This window comes from Chiloscyllium plagiosum, unplaced genomic scaffold (genome assembly GCF_037043375.1).
Source record: "Chiloscyllium plagiosum isolate Xiang-an unplaced genomic scaffold, Cpla_swu_hap1 HiC_scaffold_16, whole genome shotgun sequence".
Taxonomy (NCBI): domain Eukaryota; kingdom Metazoa; phylum Chordata; class Chondrichthyes; order Orectolobiformes; family Hemiscylliidae; genus Chiloscyllium; species Chiloscyllium plagiosum.
Genome location: NW_028270154.1, coordinates 63931834 through 63945264, shown reverse-complemented (window position 1 = coordinate 63945264; position 13431 = coordinate 63931834). Strand labels below are relative to the sequence as shown.

General features: G+C 38.8%; 1 long non-coding RNA gene across 3 annotated transcripts in view; it reads right to left on the bottom strand.

The window, feature by feature from the left end:
• Positions 1 to 979: 979 nt before the first annotated feature.
• LOC122556752 (uncharacterized) overlaps positions 980 to 13431 on the bottom strand; it is a 171001-nt gene continuing 158549 nt past the window's right edge. For 2 of the 3 annotated variants that reach the window (XR_015759802.1, XR_006313646.2), the window contains exon 4: positions 980 to 1361. This is a non-coding gene — a long non-coding RNA (uncharacterized LOC122556752). Of the gene's footprint in view, positions 1362 to 7638; positions 7765 to 13431 lie in introns of those variants that run through there. The other variant, XR_015759803.1, reaches the window with a different exon arrangement.

The following is a 13431-nucleotide window of genomic DNA, read 5'->3' as shown; positions in this document are numbered from 1 at the left end:
GAAGAATGCTCTTTGGAGAGTTGGTGTGGACTCGATGGGCCAAATGGCCTGCTTCCACACTGGGGATTCTATGAAATGCCAAGAATTCATATACTTTTTAAAAGCAAGGTACCTTGTACTCATTCTAAGTACTGTTGACACAGCTGTTGATTCATACAGTGGAAAAAGCCCGAGTTACAAATGAGCTGAAGCCAAGAGTCTGGGTACAAATGAAAATTTGGCTGACACAGGTAGCTGTCAAATGGTGAGCAATTATCAATGACTAAAGACTTCTGCCTCCCAATGACTATGTGAGAGGCTCCCACCTGATGGAACAGCATGGAAGTGTAAAAGTTTGGGGAAGAGGCCGTTCAAACCTCTGGAAGGGAGGAAATTGTTTAGCTCTACAGTAGAAAGCACCTCCAGCCTGAAAATATCCAATTTATTTCTCCTCATTGTTATAAGCTGTGTCGTTTAACTAATAATTTAGAGACATTTAAGTGTGAATGAGTCACCTTATGCCACCTGCTAAAAAGTAAAGGCACTTGGAGAAGGAAGATCAAGAAACAGCATTCTCTTAGCAAACTTTGTGGACGGGGATGTATATCTTCCTGTTTCATTCCACACATTTCAACTGTGTGCATGTAAGTAGGGGGAATTTAAAAGTGTATTGGAGTTTTAACTAATAGTGTTGTGGTGGTGGTTATTATTAACTGTTTAGCTGTAGATGGAATTTATTTATAATGAATAACTATTATTGTTAAGTAAAGAAACCTGGTCTATGCTTTCTGTGAACTTAGGTTTAAAAGATAGGAAAATTGGGGAATTCTGTGTACTTTTCAAAGTCTTACACCTTATTGATAATTCCAGGAAGAGTGGGGCTTGATTTCCAGTGTGTTACCCAGTAAGGAATAACAAAGTTTAGGGGCTTGCCTGTGATTATTTCAAAACAGAAGCAGAGGCAATGAGGATTTCGTTGTTTTATTAGTAAATGGTACAGGTGAGGGAAAATGCCAAATTCTGTACTACCTTTGAGACAAGGCGTGGGAGGTGGCTAAGAACTTACCGCCAGTGGTAGAGTTGTCCCTGGCAGTCTGAACAGAATCGGGCGGCACGGCTCAGTGGTTAGCACTGCTGCCTCACAGCACCAGGATCCCAGGTTCGATTCTAGCCTCGGGCGACTGTCTGTTTGGAGTTTGCACATTCTCCCCCTGTCTGCGTGGGTTTCCTCCAGATGCTCAGTCCAAAGATGTACAAGTCAGGTGAATTGGCCATGCTAAATTGTTAGGTCCATTAGTCAGGGGGAAATGGGTCTGGGTGTGTTACTCTTCGGAGGGTCAGTTGGGCCAAAGGGCCTGTTTCCACACTGTAGGGAATCTAATCTGTAAAAGAACAGTGGAAAACTTTCAAAGCCAGGTTGATTTAACGTTGCCTTGCAGAGCTAGAATGGCAGAGACAATTGAAGCACTAACATATGTCATGGATAAATTACCACAAGCTACCTTTAATTCAACTACTTTTAAAAAATTCACACAAACAGGTAACGAAACAATGCTTTATACTTTATTGCATATTGCAAAATAAGACTCGTCAAGTAAGCAAGTTTAAGTCTCACATCTCAATCTAGTTATCACCCAATGAATGGTAGAATCTGGCCAGAATTCCAACCAGCGATGTTTTGTCTTTGGAAGTCTCTAGGGTTCGGTCCTGATGCAAAGTTACTGGCCGAAATGCTGTCCCTGAATTGTTCCAATGTTGGATTATTATGCAATTTTCTCTCTTCCATGTTTGTAGTGTGACATTGATGATTCAATTGATTCTTTCATTCCCAAATTGATCATACTTCTGGAGACCTCAATTCTGTAGCTTGCCTTCTTATTGGAAATAACGCCTCTATTCCTTGTTACATTCAGCATTAGCTGTCTGTTTAAAATACAGCTTCTCCTGCAATTAACCCCTTTTATAGAATATTAAGCCTGCCTGCAGAAGTAATTGCCCATTTGTCACAAAGCAGCATGTTATCAAGCAATAGTTATCTTCTCTCGCCCAGGAAACAGCTTGTTTTTCATGTTTCTTCCTGGAGATGGTTAATTCACATGGTGTTTTTAATTCCTTTGTAACAGTTTCTCCTTGTTCCTTTCATCTCAAGAAACAGTTTATTCCAGAAAGAATTATTGTTGATTCTTTTTTCAATGTGTAACAGTATCTTTATTGATTTTTTTTTCAATCCATGGACTGTTGTTAAAGTTTGACATTTACATTGTCACACCCAACACTTTGAGTTAGAATAAATACAAAAGTGACCAGGTATCCATCAAAGCATCAGAGTCAGGTGATATTCAATTAAACTTAAAGCAGCTTGAGCATGGGCAGAGAATGAGTAAACTAAATAAGACAGAAAAAGAGCGAAAGATAAGGAAAGGAAAAATCAACTTAAGAAGAAAATGGTAATTAAAAATACAGGAAATGTAAATTTGCAAAAGGAGAAGAGAAAGCCATAGAATATGGATATCAGTTTAAAAGGCTACAGTTGGTAGGGAGACATCAAATGTTGTTGCAGGGTTTGGTGAGGAAAATCTGTGCCATAATTTGAAGCCTGGTAAGGAACTGTTTAAGTTTGCATAGAACCTACAAAAAAAAGAGAAAGGATGCAGAGGCATTCTTCCCTTGATAAAGCAGCTACAAAAGTGGTAAAAGAGGACTCAACATTGCTAATGTAGTGTAAGTTGACAACTGAAGCACACGCTATTTAGGCTTCATTATCAAAAGAGGTTTCTTGGAATTTCACACTATCACCTGCATGTGAGTTGGGGCCTGAGGCATATAGGCAAAAGTTCCAAAGTTCAAGAAAAAAGTTGCAGTTAAGTTAAAGTAATGAGCAGAGTTAATCTACTCTGCTTCTAATGAAGCTGAAACTGCATATAAAGCGCCTAGATAAATTATTTTCCTATTAGAATTTAAAAGCATTCTACCTTTCACAATAGGAACCCATGTTGAAGACCAGAGCGTTGCGGCTGCTGGACAGTCAGCAGTAATGACTGACAATGATGAGCTAATCCAGAAAAATGAACCTTCTTTCCATCACCTCAAATTCAAAAGCGATAGAAAATGTGGGGAGTAGGATAAATGCAAGTAGCCAGATTGATAGCTGGGAATGTCCCCCTCAGATCCAAAGGGAAAGAGTTGGAGGTTAAACATCAGAAGCAAAGAGGTTTCTATTGTAACAAGATGGGACATGTGCTTTCAGAATGTTGGACATTATGAGGGAAACCCACAGGACTTATTGGTGGTTATAATCAGTAAACATTTGAAAGAAAATTCCATGGATCGGATTGTAATTTTAATTACAACAAAAGGTTTGATATGAGTGCAAGAGAAGTATATGGTGTAGATGAGAGAAATATGAAGGCTTTCTTTTATCTAAGGGGATGATAACCTAATCTTTTCTGCAGAGGAAGCAGCCAAGCTCATAACTATACCAAGGCACACAGAGGCTATGTAAACACTGGAAGGAATTCCAAATCCTCCATCAAGAGAATTCAGTGAAAGCCAGAATATTGGTAGAGAGGATATGAAGACCAATTGGAGTGTCACTTGTTACCTGAACTAGTGGCAGTGTTGTAGTTCGGAAATTACCTGTGGATAGAGTGGATCTAATTCTAGGAAATAATTGATCAGGAGCAAAAGTTACAGCTTTGTCCATAATCATGGAAAGTCCAGTTGAGGGAAAACAGATGCAACAGTTGCAAAATAAAAGAAACAACCAGACTAATGACTAAACAAAATCCATCACTGTAAGATACAGTGATATTTCAAGCACATGTTAGGGTAGTTAAATACTCTATTTAAGAATAAAGATAGTTCAAAAGTGTTTGAAATGCTTTTGTCAATTGAGGTTCAGGAAGAAGATACAGATTTAAGTAAGTTAGCTGAAGGAGTTCCAGAGTGGTGTTATTGTATAAGAGCAGAGTGTTAATGAATATGTGGAGACAACCTCCGAGACCTGCAGTTGAAGAGTGGACAAGTGGTATTGCCCAGCTAGCACAAGGAGAAATTGTTGGAGAAACTTAACAGGTCTAGCATCATCTGTAGGGAGAAAACGGTTAATGTTCAGATCTGAATGTTAATGTTCTGAAAAAGGATTACCAGACTCAAAACATTAACTTTTTTCCCTCCACAGATGCTGCAAAACTTGTAAGTCTCTCCAGCAATGTGTGTTATTTGTTTCATATTGCCAGCATCTGCAATTCTTTATTGTATCATAGAGAGATATTGTGAGTAGCATGTGAAATTCCACTGATATGACAATAGAAATAACACATAGAAAACAAGGCAAAGAAACGGGTAATTTACATAGCCAAGACTTCATAGGAATGTGGTACAGTTCTGTAAACCAGGTCATACATATAAGATGATAGATAAACCTCAGCATATAATTCAAATCAATAATTTTGGTACTATAGGAGTTTTTGAAAAATCATTGAATAAAGTGTTAGTGAATTGCATTGAATCATTATTGAAAGTGAAAGCAGGATCTTAGCATATTCTTGCAAATGTGGATATGACAACCTGATTCCCTGGGGCTATTTCTTTAAGGACAGTTAATATGATTGTGGCTGATCTTTGTACACAGTATGCTACTCCCACTTTTATTCCAAACCCTTTGATCCTTTTAGTCCTCAGAACTATATCTAACTTTTTCTTGAAAACAAACAGGCTGAGGCCAAAATGTTCTGTGACAGAAAATTCCTCAGGCTCATCACTCTCAATGAAGGAATTTCTCCTCATGTCAGTCCTAAGTGGTTGATTTCTATCCTTAGACTGACCCCTGGTCTGGACTCCTCAGTCATCAGGAACATTCTTGTGTTTACCCTGTCTAGTCTTGTTAGAATTTTATAGATTTCTATGAGTTCTCCCCCTTGTTCTTTTAAACTCTAGTGAATATAGTTGTAACCAATCCAATCTCACTTCATATATCATGCCACCTGCCATCCCTGGAACCTGTCTGGTAAATTTTCATTGCAATCCTTCCATAGCCAGAACATCCTTCTTCAGATGAGACAAAAACTACACATAATACTCCAGGTATAGTCTCACCAAGGCCCTGTACAATTGCAGCAAGACATACCTAGTTCTGTACTCAAATCCCTTTGTGATGAAGACCAATGTACCAGTTGCCTTCTTCATCACTTATGCACCCTCACGCTGATTTTCAGTGACTGGTGTACGAGGACACCTAGGGGTCATTATACGCCCCCTTTCCCAGTTTTTTGCCATTCAGAAAATAATCTGTTTTGCTGTTTTAGCTACCAAAGTGGATAGCCTCATATTAACACAGATTATACTCCAACTGCATTTCCCCAGTCAGTCAACTTGTACAAATCACACAGTAACATCTCTGCATTATCCTTATAGTTCATCCTCCCATCCAGCTTGGTGTTGTCTGCAAAATATGAAGAATTACACTTCATGTACTCATCATCATAGGGTGGATAGAGAGACATATAGGGTGTGAAAGAAGCCATAGTGGTTGTGTAGCGGTACATTTTTTAGCCTGGTTGCGAAAGTGAGTGGTAGAGTGCAGGAGGCCATGTTTACTTTTATACTGATTTTCTCATAGCTGCAAGAAAGTGCTAAACACAGAGGCTGTCTTTTTTTCCATTCTGCCTCCACATCTGGCCGTCCCCAAACTCTTTCCATGGTCTGTGGTTCTGACTCCCACCTCACCCCAGGAAAACTGAAATTGGAACTTTTGGACATGTTTTCCCATGTTTGGGTTTGCAGAGTGGGAATTCTTCCAACTTTGTACTTCATCGAATAATAAAATCCCTACAGCATGGAAGCAGGCCATTCAGCCCATCAAGTCCATACCAACCTTCTGACGAGCTTCTCACATAGACCCACATCCATATCTTATAACCCTGCATTACCATAGGTAATCCACCTATCCTGCATATCCCTGGAGACTACATGCAATTTAGCATGGCCAATCCACCAAATCCCACATTATTGGAGTATGGGAGGAAACCAGAGCACCATGATGAAACATGCAGACACAGGGAGAATGTGTAAACTCCACACACAAGTCACCATAAGGTGGAATCAAACCTGGGACTGTTAACCTCTGAACCACTGTGCTGCTTCTGACCTGGGAGTGAAAATTCAAGCCAAAATGTTAATGGAAGACATTGCAAGAAAACATATTTACATTTAAAGTTATTAAAATCTTTTTTGAAAATATAAATTTCAATAAACCCATGCACAATATGAATAGCATGGAGCTAACAATGTACATTAACAAACAATGGTCATGTTTTCAATTCTGTAGCTAAATTACGACATTGATTTCCCTTCCTTAAAAGTTGTTTTTTTTTTATTTAAGTCTTTAGTTGTACCTTGAAGGTTTTACTCAGTTTTTAACTACATTTTGTGCTAACAACAGCTGTCCAAGGGCATTCACATGAAAGGATCAACTGTAATTAATGCACATTTAATCAAACGGTAACCCTCAATTAATTGCTGGAAAATTGTGTCCAGGATTTATTACAAAATATTAGGACTACAATAAATTATTTCTTCAGGAATGCAAATACACCCTCATAATTGCATATTTCTTTTCGTGTGAATTTCTGAACTAAGTTTCAACACAACCTGTCTCCAGTATTTTATGCTTTCTGCCCTATCCACAAGTGAACTATAGAGGCAGGATAAGTTAGGCCTTGACATTAAATTAATATAGCCACGAGCTGCATGCCATTCAGATAAGTTTGGTAGAGTTGTGACAAGTTTTTGTGAGCTCGTTATTACCCTATTATTAGAGAACTTCACAAGCAAGCCTTCTGCCTGGAGGGAGGTTGACTGATAATTCTTAAAGAAGGCCCAGAATAAAGCAGCTTCTTGGCTTTTCAGGGCCATTGTGGAGGGTTCTTAAACAGGGTGCCTTGCTTTCAGAACTGAAGCAAGTCATTTTGGGGAAGTAAAATGAAAGGAAATAAATGGATAGATGAATGACAGCTATATTATTGCCTGGTATTTACTTTGAATCATTACTCACAACAGTAAGTTTCTATCAAAAAATATATAGGTTTGATTTGTCTTTTTACCTTTTCTTAGTTATCCATGGATTAAATCAAAGGTTTCTAGAAGGATTGGTTCATGTTTATTGGCAAAGTTCTGCTGTATGACTAACTAGAAAGCTCTCTTGCTTTCAGCACCTGCTATGTTGGAAGGATTTGCTAGTCATTAAATCAACCTACTGAGGTGATGTTAAGAACACATCTTCCATAATCAGCAAGTCCTGATATGGGAGTCAAACACAAAGCTTCTGGCCCTAAATTGGATGTGCCACAATTGCATCACAAGATCTCCTTTCTTAAATGTCCTGTAAAACACTTTACAATAAACTAATTGATCCATTTAATTCATGAGAAAACGTTTTGAGAATAGAATATGCATCTCACATTTGACAGCATACAAATTACTGCTCTCCATTGTTCACGTTGCACCTACTTTCAGACAGGTTGTGGCTAACTCCTGTAAACAGCAGCCGATTCATATAAATTTGTACAAAATATCTTTTATTGAGATCAAATGATGTTGAGCTTGATTTTGTAGAGTCGAGAGTGTAGTGCTGGAAAAGCACAGCAGATCAGGCAGTATCCGAGAAGCAATAGAATCGACATTTCGTGCATAAGCCCTTTTTCCAGCACTACACTCTCGACTCTAATCTCCAGCATCTGCAGTCCTCATTTTCTCCTTTATGTTATAGATCGGAGTATCTGAAATCTAAAAAAAAAGTTGAACTAAAACTTGTTTTTATTCTTTTCCAATATAGATACTAGAATGGGTGTTTTATAGTTTGATATAGAGAGTCTTAAAATAGAAATCAACTATATTTGGAAAGCACTAAGTGTCAGTGGTTACTCATCAGTATATATCCAGCTTGCAAAGTACATTTCATTCACGCATCCAAGGTTATACCCATCTTAAATGTTGCAATGAGGCTTTACTAGGATAATATTATCTTAACATGAATTTTTTCTGAGATCTTTCCTATAGAACCTTTCCAAAGAGATGTGATTAATTCAGTGTCCAATTGATGTCTAGGTCTTTTTTCGAGTCACCATTGTTTTCTGGTCGTTTTTGTTTTGGGAGAAGCTGTGGGTCCTTGGTTATGAAAAGTTCTGAAATGATGGATCCCATGTGTTGAAGCAGCAAGCACACATTTCCCATAAAATAGGGATTATTTAACTGTATTGTGTTGACAATCAGAATCTATGTACTTTTCTCCAACCCTCACACAAATATACAGATTAGCTCGCTGAACTTGAAGGTTTGCTTTCAAACGTTTCATCACCATACTAGGTAACATCATTGGTGAGAGTCTCTGGTGAAGCACTGGTGTTATGTCCCGCCTCTCTATTTATAGGTCTTGGTTTCTTAAGGTGAGTGATGCCCGGTTTTTGTTTCAAGGGAAGGTAGATAGAATCTAAGTCAATGTGTTCATTGATGGAGTTCTGGTTAGAATGCCATGCCTCTAAGAGTTCTAGTGCATGTCTTTGTTTCACATGTCCTAGGATGTGTGTGTTGTCCCAGTCTAAGTGGTGTCCTTCTTGGTCTGTACGTATAGAAACTAGTAAGAGTGGGTCCTGTCTTTTGGTGGCCAGTTGGTGTTCATGTATCCTGGCGGCAAGTTTCTTACCAGTTTGTCCGATGTAGTGTTTTTTTGACAGTTCTTGCATGATAACTTGTAATTACATTAGTTTTGCTGGTAGTATCTAATGGATTCTTTAGGTTCATTAGTGGCTGTTTAAGTGTGTCGGTAGGTTTGAGGGCTACCATGATGCCAAGGGGTGTGAGTAGGTGAAAATGAGGACTGCAGATGCTGGAGATCAGAGTCAAGATTAGAGTGGTGCTGGAAAAGCATAGCAGTTCAGGCAGCATCCGAGGTCTAAGTAGTCTGGAAGTCATTTCTGATATGTCTTTGATGTAAGGTAGTGTGGCTGTAGTTTTTGGTTGCATTGTGTCTGCTTGTTTGGGTTCGTTTTTATTGAAAACATTGTATAGATATTTTTCTTCTGCTTTTTATGGTTCTTGAGTACTGCAGTGTGATGTAGCTTTACCTTCCCTTGAAGAAAAGACCTGGAAATTGCATCATCCACCTTAAGAAACCAAGACTTATAAACAGAGAGGCGGGACATACCACTAGCGCTTAACCGGAGACTGTCACCGATTATGTTACCTAGTAAGGTGACACAACATCTGAAAACAAACCTTCAAGCTCAGCGAGCTAACTTACATACTTATCAACCTGAGCTACAAGTCTTCTCAAAATTCGCTAATACAGATCCATACATTTTCTATGTTTATTGGACTAAGGCTAAAGTGGTTGCTTATACTTATGCAATGTAAAAGTCATATCTAATATTTTATTCTGTTTGATATTTAATTTGCATATGTTTTGAAGTAATTGATAATGTGGTGCTTTGAGAGATCTGCATTTACATAATAAAACATTCCTTTGAGGGAATATGGAGGGATTGGAGATCAAAGCTCCTTCAAATTCAATAAACATACACTCTGTTTTCAGTCATAGCTTAAAATTATGGTAGTTTGCATGTTACATAAATAACACTATATTTTTGCAGTAAACCAATGTTGTTTGTCACCATATAAATTCCATGGCTTGTCTTTTTTAAAAGGGAAAAGGGCATTGCTGGCTCGGCCAGCATTTATTGTCCATCCCTAATTGCCCAGAGGGCAGTTAAGAATCCGCCACATTGCTGTGGGCCTGGAATCAGATATAGGCCAGACCAGATAAGGATGTAAAAGGATAATGAACCAAATGGTTTTTTTTTTTCAATAATCAATGAATTCATGACTGTTATTAGACTCTTAATTACAGATTTTTTTTATTTATTTCAAATTTAACTATTTGCCATGATGGGATTCAAACTCAGGTTGCTGGAATATTTCCTTGCTTTCTGGATTAATAGTCCACTAGGCTGTCACCTCCACTATCTTCTGGTCTCCAGATAGTTGGAGACTGAGTGGGAATTGTTCAGGAAGCTTAAAGTACCAGTGGGCATTTCATCAGCTCCTGAAGGCCTGTGTGAATGTCTCCAATACAGAGTTAGACAGACTGTCTGGGAATTTAGTAGAGATTGCACGTCCAAATCAGAATAGTTGCCCAGCAAAATCGATGTTTCAGGCAAAAGCCCTTCATCAGGAGCCCTTCCTGATGAAGAGCTTTTGCCCAAAACATCAATTTTCCTGCTCCTTGGATGCTGCCTGACCTTCGTTCTTTTCAAGCAACACACTCTTGACTCTAATCTCCAGCATCTGCAGTATACTTTCGCCTAGATTACAGCCATGCCTAAGGCCTAGATAACGAGCTGGAAAACCATACAACTAATCCTCCTGACTCTCCAGTGATTTTACATCCAACTTCCCCAAACATCCCAACCCTTGCTAAACCTCCAACTCCCCCAACCCACTCACTGTCCAACAATACTCCAACAATTCAAGCCTCCTGAACCTCTGAATCCTCCATCCCCCTTCCTTCTTCTGGCCTGACCTAATCTCACCACTCTGCCATCTTGCAACCTACTTAGCTTATCCTGCTGGCCTTCGCATTCAACCATGCACATCGTTCACACGTGGCTTCCCCTGATGATCCTACACTACAAAGAAGGAATCCAGAAGAGGTTCTGAAGAGTCAAGTTTGGAAGTCCTGGTCAAAAATGCAAAGTGTGGTCACACTATACAAAAGCAGGAGCACATATGTCACTTGGATAGTGATTGCCACTGATGGAAAAGTTGGATGAGTAATTATTGCATTTGTTAATTCTGTGTGTTATGGACTGGGCCAGACCCCTCAAAACTCTTTAAGTAGGTAGCCCAGACCTTAACTTTGCTCTTTATTTAGCTAGGTGCATAGTGGATATTCCCAGTGTATATTAGCTGGGTCAACTGCCAAGTTTTAAACAAACAAAATTAGTTCATAAAATTATGGAATGAAACACAAAGAACAGAAAATAGAATATCCAATAACTTATCCAAACCCGACTTAACGATACTGTTCCAAAAACTACACATCTCTTAGCACCAACAGTAAAACATGGCACAGTTTGAAATCAGAAGGGCAGAAGGAGAGAGTACCCAGCTTTTCTTTACACACACAACTGCTGGACTGAACCAAAAAACCCCAGCTACCAGGACTGGCCACTCTCATTGTACAAGTTATTTCTAAAACATGAAAGCCTTTGGCCTGAGGTATCATCTGTTTAGGGATAAACAAAAAAGGACCCCAATAAACTATTCACCTCTGTACCAACTCAGCCATTTCGGAGCCTGGGCTGTTTATGACCCCTCTGAAAAACATCAATGACACAGTAAATTTGATAAAAAGGACCAGCTTTGTGACACCTCACCCCTTAAAAAAACCCATCAATATCCAAAGATGGCTTCATTTTTAAAACCCCTTTAAAAAAATGGTTAGTACTCTAAAACACACGTATACATTCCACTGACTATGCTCATGCAAACAAGCACAACTACATTTGGATTCAGTGTGTGGTATTCCCAGCACCGAATGCCTCTGTATCTCATTTGAGTCTCGACAATGTATCAGCAATCATGTTTTTCTCGACCTGCCAAATTGTCAAATTGAATGGATGCAATAACAAGGTCTGCCTAAACAGTCTAGCAATTTTGTACTTAAATTTCTCCAAAAATTTCAATGGGTTACGATCAGTGTACATGATTGTCACAGATACATTGCTAGTAATATAAATACTGAAATGTTGCAGTGCCAACACCAAGCTTAAAGTCTCTTTCTCAACCATTAAATATTTCTGCTGATGAACATCAATTTCTTGAAGAAATACTCAATAGGTCTTTCTATCTTCTCGTCGTCTTCCTGCGGGAGTACAGCACCGACACCTACATTGCTGGAATCGATAGCCACCATGAAAGGTTTTGTGTAATCAGGTGTGGCTAATACCAGGGCAGTGGTTAACACATTTTCAGGCTGTTAAATGCCTTCTGACAGTCCGCTGTCCATTGAAACTTCTTGCCTTTAGTAATTCAGTGAGTAGAACTGCTACACTGCTAAAATTTGGCTCTATCTTTCAGCAAAATCCACTCAATCCCAGGAACCGTAGTACAGCTCTTTTTGACGATAGAGTCATAGAGATGTACAGCAAAATTCCCAAATAACTTCCATTTTCACATCCCATGGGACCATTTGTCCATGTTCAATAACATGGCCCAGGAAGGTGACTTGGGCTTTGGCAAATTCACTTGTAGCCAGGTTTATCACCAAGCCTGCCTTCCAAAGTCAATCAAACAAGTCTGATAAATGTTGTAAATGTTCCTTCCGTGAATGACTAAAAATTACAAGGTCATCAATGTATACAGCACAGTTGAGTAATCTGGCAATGAACTTATTAGTTAGTCTCAGAAATGTGCCAGAGCGTTTTTCATACCAAATGGCATGACTTTAAACTGAAATAGTCCATTTGGCATTATAGAAGCTGAAATTGTCTTTGCTCCTTCTGACTGGGGTAACTGCCAGTAGCCTCTGAGCAAGTCCAACTTAGAAATATAAGTTGCTTATCCCACCTTTTCAACACAATCTTCCAACCATGGAATTGGATATGCACAGTCTTTGTAACTGCATTGACTTTGCGATAGTCCACACAAAATCAATGGGTACTATCTGGCTTTGGCACCATTACAATGGGTGAGCTCCAGTCACTGTAACTCACTTTGATTATGTCATCTTGGAGCATGTGTTCTATCTCCTTCTGAACCTGTTATGCCTATAAGGATACTGTTGTTAATTGGAACAACATCTCCTATATCAACATCGTGTACAATTAGTTGAGTATTTCCCAGTTTATTTCCACATATCTCCCCATGTGATAGTCATAATCTTTCAGGTCATTCAATTTTTCTCAGGAACGTAACCCAATAATTTATCCCAATTTTTAACAACTTCCTCATTCCTCAAATTAAATTGGACAATGTCCAATTCAGAATCCTCTAAACTAGGTTCTTCCTTCTGTACTTTAATCATTAACACCTTCTACTCTTGCTTTCCTTTCCTGTCAAAATACCTTTTCAGCATATTCACATGACGCACTCTAAGATTTCTTCCTCTCTGGAGTCCTTATCAAGTAGTTCACCTCACTTAATTTCCTTTCAATTTGATAAGGTCCAGTCAAGCTTGTTTTTAAAGGTTCACCTATTACTGTAAGTAACAGTAATACCTTATTCGCCGAAAGCAAAATTTTTGATTTCTTATCCACTTCCTGTTTCATTGCATGCTGTGATACTTTTAAAACTGTCTAGCCAATTCACCAGCTCTTTTTAATCGTTCTCTAAAACTTGACACATAATCCAAATGTGTGGTCTTTGAATTCTGACTTGCTAATTTCTCACTATTCA